Raw genomic sequence first — 8,574 nt, forward strand, 5'->3', positions numbered from 1 at the left:
GTAAATATATCTGGAATCGCGTTCACGGACCCGTTCGTCAAACTCTTAGGGAGCTATAAATTAAGCCCCATTACTTACCATATCAGATAAGAGAAATTGCTGCAGCTACATATATTTTACATCCTGGCCCTACATAGTTCACTATTTGCATCACTTACCAAAATATTACATGTGGTCATATATGCTTGGAAAGTGGAGATGCCATAGAACGTCAAAAAAGTAAACATTGCTGGAGACACATTGCCGTTTTGGAGAAGACATCGCGTTTGCTAGCGAAGAGATTTGTTGTGGCAAATGAACTTGGGCTGGGAATTGCCAGGAACCTCACGATAAGATATATGCATCAGCATTGCGAGTCTCATGATTCTATACGTATTGCGATTCGATACTGTGATTTTATTGCGCACCATATGTCTGTTGCAGAGGGATCAGAAAGCCATGAGAACGAGTTTTGATCAGTCATGGAAATAAAAGTGCTGAAAACAAATTTGCTCCCAATGTGAAAAGATTGAGAACAAGCTATGAAGGAACAATAATGGTGTTTTGGTGCAGGTACAGCCAACTAGCGCTAAAATATTGCGATATTGTCAATACAGTATATCGTAAAGTATCACTATGTAACTCGATTTCTTTCACCCCAATCCCTCAAATTAACGGTAAATAACTGAATTGTTTGCCCCACATTTAGCTAAGATGATTAGCTAGCCAGCTAAAATGTTTTATTTAGTTAGCAGTCGCATCCACAATAGTTTACTGTCAATAACATGTCTCCAAAAATGACGTGGTGTCTCCAATTGTGTTGACATTTTACAATTGCAATGCGCATCCATGAGTATCCACTTTCTGTAGCTCAGCTGGTAGAGCATGGTGCTTGTAACGCCAAGGTAGTGGGTTCGATCCCCGGGACCACCCATACACAAAAATGTATGCACGCATGACTGTAAGTCGCTTTGGATAAAAGCGTCTGCTAAATGGCATATTATTATTATTATTATTATTATTATTATTATTATCTGAAGAGAGCCCCGAAACATTGTGTGCAGACATTTTATGCAATAAATGAAGTAGGTTCAATCTAGTAGTTCTGATCTTCTGATTGGTCCTGATGAGTTGGGCGAGGTCCCCTGCAGGCTACTGTCACTGTTGCATTGGCTCTGAGTCGGGTTCTCTGTCTTCAAATGTTCAGCCTAAGAGAGGGGATTTTTGTGTGTGTGTGTGTGTGTGTTTAACAGTGATGATGTGTGTGTGTGTGTGTGTTTAACAGTGATGATGTGTGTGTGTGTGTGTTTGTGTGTGTGTGTGTCCTCAGAGCAAGAACTCGTGAGTTGGAAGAACTGAGAGGCCTATGGCGTGGGTGTTGTCCTTGGCCACCTGCTGACAAGGCTGACAAGATAGGAACCTTTTGTCCATTGTTATTGGATAGGAACAGAACTTATAACCAGCTCCTGACCTAAATAGATCTTAGCACAACATTTTACTCAACATATCATATTCCATATTCACTATAACAAATATATTTACTACGACATTAGCAAGAACCGCCACATCCTCAGCCGGCTAATCCAGTGTGTGAAGTTTTGCGGAGTGTTTGAGTTAGCTTTGCGAGGCAAAGATGAAACTGAGGGCTCCACCAACCCTGGTAAGCCAACACTTTTGAGATCAGTCAATAAATGCTTCTGGTATTGACTTATATGCTGCCCCTGTCTTCATGTTGTTGCTGGACATATCTTTTTTTAAATGTGTGTAGGTCACCTAAATCATCAGAAAAATTGCCCCTCCTGAGAATTTTTTCAGGAGCCGCCACTGGGCCAGAGGCACAGTGTATGAATTTATGGTTGGATCAGAATCGCCATTATAATCATTGGCCAGTATGGAGAATTTAGTAAAACCGCAAGTCCAAATCCCTGTATGCATCCATGGCTAAGGGAAAGGGACGATTTTAGCTAGCTCGTTAGCCACCAGAGGACAACACAACAAGATGCAACAATTAAAAACATTTCTGTCAATTTTGGCTTCTGATGTGATGGTGTCAAGCCAAATCCAAACTGGCTTCCTTTGACACTTTTTTTTGGTGAGCCAGAACCATTCACAGTTGAGCTCAATGCTGATTGGCTATTTTTTTTAATGTATTTTTTATCAAGGCCAAATGCTTGCTGGCTTCCCTTGCATTCAATGCTACAGGCAACAATGGCATACTCTTTATTTTTTGGGGTTGTTGTTTTGTATATATATATATATTTTGTGTATTTGTATTGTATATATTTTTTTACCCCCTAATTCAATGATATCCAATTGCGATCTTGTCTCATCGCTGCAACTCCCCAATGGGCTCTGGAGAGGTGAGTCATGCATCCTCCTAAACCGCCAAACCGCGCTTCTTAACACCTGCCCGATTAACCCGGAAGCCAGCCACACCAATGTGTCAGAGAAAACACCATCCAACTGACGTCAGAAGTCAGCCTGCAGGTTCCCGGTCTGCCACAAGGAGTCACTAGAGCGCGTTGAGCCAAGTAAAGCCCACCCGGCCAAACCCTCCCCTAACCCGAACGCTGGGACTCCCGGTCACAGCCGGTAGCGACACAGCCTGGAATCAAACCCGGGTCTGTAGTGACGCCTCAAGCACTGCGACACAGTGCCTTAGGCCGCTGCGCCACTCGGGAGTGTCATACTCTTTTTGACCAGACAGCATCAGATAGATGGGCTACACATTTTTACATTTGACATTTTAGTAATTTAGCAGACGCTCTTATCCAGAGCGACTTACAGTTAGTGAGTGCATACATTTTTCAAACTGAGACAGTGGCACTGTTTATTTTGTTTGTTTGGATGCTTTCTCTGTTGAGATACATTCAGCCTCTTGCGAATTGGAGGAAATGTATGAAACACAGAGAGACTAAATAAACTATTATTTTCCTTTTTTCTTTAGGAGGTAGGGTTGGGAATAGGAAATGGACCTGGTTTAGGGTAAGTGTTTAGGTTTAGGGGGTAGGGTTGGGAACTTGTGTTGACAGAGGGACTGAGAAACCATCTATGGTGATGCTGAGGTTGGGCTGTTTGGAGAAAGTGAATTTGGAGCTAATGAGCATGACCTCTGCCTTGTTGCTGTTACGTTTTAGGAGGTTGATGCTCATTCAGCTCCGGATGTTTTGAAGGCAGCTTATGAGGGAGGTGGGAGGGAGGGGAGTGGTGGGTTTGGTGGAGAGTTAGAGCTGGGTGTCATCTGCATAGCAGTGGAAGTTAACTTTGTAATGTTGCATGATCTTTCCCAGGGGTAGGAGGTATATGATGAAGAGGAGTGAACCCAACACTGACCCCTGGGGGACACCCTGTGAGACAGCGGCACACCCTGATCTGTGATTTTTCAGTTGCACAAACTGTTGGCAGTCAGTGAGCAGGGCCGGTCCTTGCCGTTCTGCCGCCATAGGCGAGACCAAAAAATGCAGCCCCCCGCAAAACTAGAATAGTCCAAGTAAACAAAATTATGTTGAAAAGACGTCTACAATACGTATTTTCTAGACGTTGAAGTTAGGTTCAATTTAGGTTCTGAGTTAAAGGTGAAAAGGTATTTTCCGTATGTTTAAAATAATTTTTTTCCAGAACGTTGAAACTGTATCTTTTCTGGACGTTAAAAAAATAAGTATTTTCCGGACGTTGAAATCGGGTTCAATTTCAGTTCTGAATGAAAGTTGAAAATACTTATTATTATAGACATCTATGTATGGGCCAAATCAAGGCTGGTCCAGACTGGACAAAATCGGAACCAAACATATTATTATATTATTAGACGTCTATGATTGGTTCAGATTTGGTATGGACCAAAAACCAATGTCCGTGGATTTGGAAATCAAGGCCGGTCCAGAACTGCACCAAAAAAAGACGTCCAAAAGTGGTTGGCGTCGGTCCGTGCTTACTGAGGTGTAAAACACCCAAAAACGATGTCCGGACAGGACCAAAAAAATACCTCCAAAAGATGTTGGCTTGTGCTTACTGGGGTGTAACCTACCATGTCGGCCTGCAATGGAATTTAATGCCCATCCATGTAGTAGGCCTACCATTTGTAAAACAGGCCATTGCATTGGCTTTATTAGTCCTGATTCCTGTGACTAATCCATTTGGCTATTAAAGATCTGAATATCAGCTACCCAACTTTATCAGGAGTTATCGTGAGCATATTTGCAATGTGTTTACACAGCGGGAAATGCACAAGTATTTTATTTTTCACTATGATCAGCTTGTCAAAAATTTATAGATACAAACTCTAATCATGACCCTGGGGTAAAACTCCTGGACAACAGTTGTGATTGTCCATTCCATATTGTCCATTTTACTTTGACCTGTCCTGTTTTTAGGATATGTTGTTTGTTAACATGACAGCACATTTTTTATTTGATTGAGCGCCATTTAGGTTAGGCTATTTGATCGGAGAAACCTACATGATATAAAAAGTGTCTTTCATTGTCATACATTTTATCTCCAGCCTGTAGGCTACAAAAAAGGCCACATACTCTTTCTACCATATCCTATATCTGCTACATGATTTATGTTAGATAATTTTTTTGACGGAACGTTGGTGGAGCGCTGCAGAGATGCGTCTCTCCAACAGCACCCTGGAGAGGCGCACTGGGAATGGACAAGCAAAATATTTTGCGCCACTGCCTTTGACGATGTGGGTACTGCTTATCAAAGGGCGGCATCAGCGATCACCTAAAAAGCCCACTGGTTGAGAGAAATTGTCATTGTTTTTGGGCAGAATTATGTGAGGTTTTATGTGTTGTTGTTGGAGGTACGTCTTGGTCTGTTTAGCTCAGAAAATGCCGCCTTCATCAATCTGCCACCATAAGAGGCCACCTAATCTTTCCTAATGAGTGGGCCGGCCGTGTCAGTGAGGTAGGAGGAAAATCAGGAGAGTGCAACACCTGTGACACCAACACCAGCCAGATGTTCCATGAGGCGTGGATGGCATCGAAGGCTGCACTCAGGTCAAGGAGTCAGCTGCACGGAGGTCATTAGTGATTTTGACCAGGGCTGTTTCAGTGCTGTGTTTGGAGGGGAAACCGGACTGGAACGATTTGTGAAGGTTATTGGAGTTGAGATGGTTTTGTAGTTGAGTGCCCACAACCCGCTTCAGTATTTTGGAGAGGAGGGGAAGGTTTGAGATTGGACGGAAGTTGTTCAGGTCATCTGGCTTTTTGCGGATGGGGGAAACTGCAGCAATCTTGACAGTGGAGGGTACGATGCCAGTGGTGAGGGAAGAGTTGATTATGCCAGTGAGGAGGGGAGAGATGGAAGGCAGGCAGGTTTTGACAAGGCTGGTGGGCAGGGGGTCAAGTTGGCAGGTGGATGATTTGGATTTGCGGATGAACTCAGTGATTGAGTTCTCAGTAGTGAGGGTGAAGTCAGAGAGGCAGGTGGTTTAGGCTGGGCCTTCCGAGGTGTTCATCCAGGAGAGGTTGTCAGCAGGAGTACTGGGCATTGTGAGTAGATGTTGGTTGATTTTGGCGTGGAATAAGTTCAGGAACTTGTCGCACCGTTCGGGGGAGGGGTCTTCAGGGAAGTAGGCCGCTTTTGTTGAGGAGATCTTGGTCACGCAATTTTAAATCTAACTAACATGTTTGGTGCAGTATTTCTCTCGTTGAATGACAACAAACACTTACTTGAAGAATCCCTACTGTTGACCAATCACCGACGAAGAGGCGTAGACTTCGGCTACCGACTTCGGCTACCGACTTCGGCTACTGACTTCGGCTTGCCTCGAGGAAAAACGTTGTGTGCAAGAACAGCCTAAAAGAACACTTAGGTATAATATGACTGGAGACTGCATCCAAGATGTCCCACCGTTGTTTTCAAGGTAGATTCATGGACCATCTATATCCGGGTTGCATCCGGTTTATACGGACCAACATCACATACGCACTAGCAGTCAGTGTGCACAGGGAGCAGCACGAGCAGCGACGGCGTAAACACGTCTTCCAAAAACATGGCAGACATTGGATGAAAAAAAATCGTTCTCAGCGACAATTATTTGAATAATGCAATGGATGTTTTGTGCACAAAGGTGATTTTACATTACATTTAACATTACATTTAAGTCATTTAGCAGACGCTCTTATCCAGAGCGACTTACAAATTGGTGCATTCACCCTATAGCCAGTGGGTTAACCACTTTACAATAAAAAGAAATGTTTATATATTTTTTATTTTTATTTTTTTAAATTATTATTATTATTTTTTTTGGGGGGGGAGGGGGGGGGGGGGGGGGGGGCGGGGGGGTAGAAGGATTACTTCATCCTATCCCAGGTATTCCTTAAAGAGGTGGGGTTTCAAATGTCTCCGGAAGGTGGTGAGTGACTCCGCTGTCCTGGCGTCGTGAGGGAGCTTGTTCCACCATTGGGGTGCCAGAGCAGCGAACAGTTTTGACTGGGCTGAGCGGGAACTATGCTTCCACAGAGGAAGGGGAGCCAGCAGGCCAGAGGTGGATGAACGCAATGCCCTCGTTTGGGTGTAGGGACTGATCAGAGCCTGAAGGTACGGAGGTGCCGTTCCCCTCACTGCTCCATAGGCAAGCACCATGGTCTTGTAACGGATGCGAGCTTCAACTGGAAGCCAGTGGAGTGTGCGGAGGAGGGGGGTGACGTGAGAGAACTTGGGAAGGTTGAACACCAGACGGGCTGCGGCATTCTGGATGAGTTGTAGGGGTTTAATGGCACAGGCAGGGAGCCCAGCCAACAGCGAGTTGCAGTAATCCAGACGGGAGATGACAAGTGCCTGGATTAGGACCTGTGGCGCTTCCTGTGTAAGGCAGGGTCGTACTCTCCGAATGTTGTAGAGCATGAACCTGCAGGATCGGGTCACCGCCTTGATGTTAGCGGAGAACGACAGGGTGTTGTCCAGGGTCAAGCCAAGGCTCTTCGCACTCTGGGAGGAGGACACAACGGAGTTGTCAACCGTGATGGCGAGATCATGGAACGGGCAGTCCTTCCCCGGGAGGAAGAGCAGCTTCATCTTGCCAGGGTTCAGCTTGAGGTGGTGATCCGTCATCCATACTGATATGTCGGCCAGACATGCAGAGATGCGATTCGCCACCTGGTTATCAGAAGGGGGAAAGGAGAAGATTAGTTGTGTATCGTCAGCGTAGCAATGATAGGAGAGGCCATGTGAGGATATGACAGAGCCAAGTGACTTGGTGTATAGGGAGAAAAGGAGAGGGCCTAGAACTGAGCCCTGGGGGACACCAGTGGTGAGAGCACGTGGTGCGGAGACAGCTTCTCGCCACGCCACTTGGTAGGAGCGACCGGTCAGGTAGGACGCAATCCAGGAGTGAGCCGCGCCGGAGATGCCCAGCTCGGAGAGGGTGGAGAGGAGGATCTGATGGTTCACAGTATCAAAGGCAGCAGACAGGTCTAGAAGGACAAGAGCAGAGGAGAGAGAGTTAGCTTTAGCAGTGCGGAGAGCCTCCGTGACACAGAGAAGAGCAGTCTCAGTTGAATGACCAGTCCTGAAACCTGACTGGTTTGGATCAAGAAGGTCATTCTGAGAGAGATAGCAAGAGAGTTGGCTAAAGACGGCACGCTCAATAGTTTTGGAAAGAAAAGAAAGAAGGGATACTGGTCTGTAGTTGTTGACATCAGTGGGATCGAGTGTTGGTTTTTTGAGAAGGGGTGCAACTCTCGCTCTCTTGAAGACGGAAGGGACATGGCCAGCAGTCAAGGATGAGTTGATCAGCGTGGTGAGGTAGGGGAGAAGGTCACCGGAGATGGTCTGGAGAAGAGAGGAGGGGATGGGGTCAAGCGGGCAGGTTGTTGGGCGGCCTGCAGTCACTAGTCGCAATATTTTATCTGGAGAGAGAGGGGAGAAAGAAGTCAAAGCATAGGGTAGGGCAGTGTGAGCAGGACCAGCAGTGTCATTAGACTTAACAAACGAGGATCGGATGTCGTCAACCTTCTTTTCAAAGTGGTTGACGAAGTCATCCACAGAGAGGGAGGAGGGGGGGAGGGGGGGGGATTCAGCAGTGAGGAGAATGTGGCAAAGAGCTTCCTAGGGTTAGAGGCAGATGCTTGGAATTTAGAGTGGTAGAAAGTGGCCTTAGCAGCAGAAACAGATGAAGAAAATGTAGAGAGGAGGGAGTGAAAAGATGCCAGGTCGGCAGGGAGTTTAGTTTTCTTCCATTTCCGCTCCGCTGCCCGGAGCTCTGTTCTGTGAGCTCGCAATGAGTCATCAAGCCACGGAGCTGGAGGGGAGGACCGAGCCGGCCGGGAGGATAGGGGACACAGGGAGTCAAAGGATGCAGAAAGGGAGGAGAGGAGGGTTGAGGAGGCAGAGTCAGGAGATTGGAGGGAGAAGGATTGAGCAGAGGGAAGAGATGATAGGATGGAAGAGGAGAGAGTAGTGGGAGAGAGAGAGCGAAGGTTGCGGCGGCGCGTTACCATCTGTGTAGGGGCAGAGTGAGTAGTGTTGGAGGAGAGCGAGAGAGAAAAGGATACAAAGTAGTGGTCGGAGACATGGAGGGGAGTTGCAGTGAGATTAGTAGAAGAGCAACATCTAGTAAAGATGAAGTCAAGCGTATTGCCTGCCTTG

The sequence above is a fragment of the Coregonus lavaretus genome, assembly GCF_964263955.1.
Source record: "Coregonus lavaretus genome assembly, chromosome: 3".
Lineage (NCBI taxonomy): Eukaryota > Metazoa > Chordata > Actinopteri > Salmoniformes > Salmonidae > Coregonus > Coregonus lavaretus.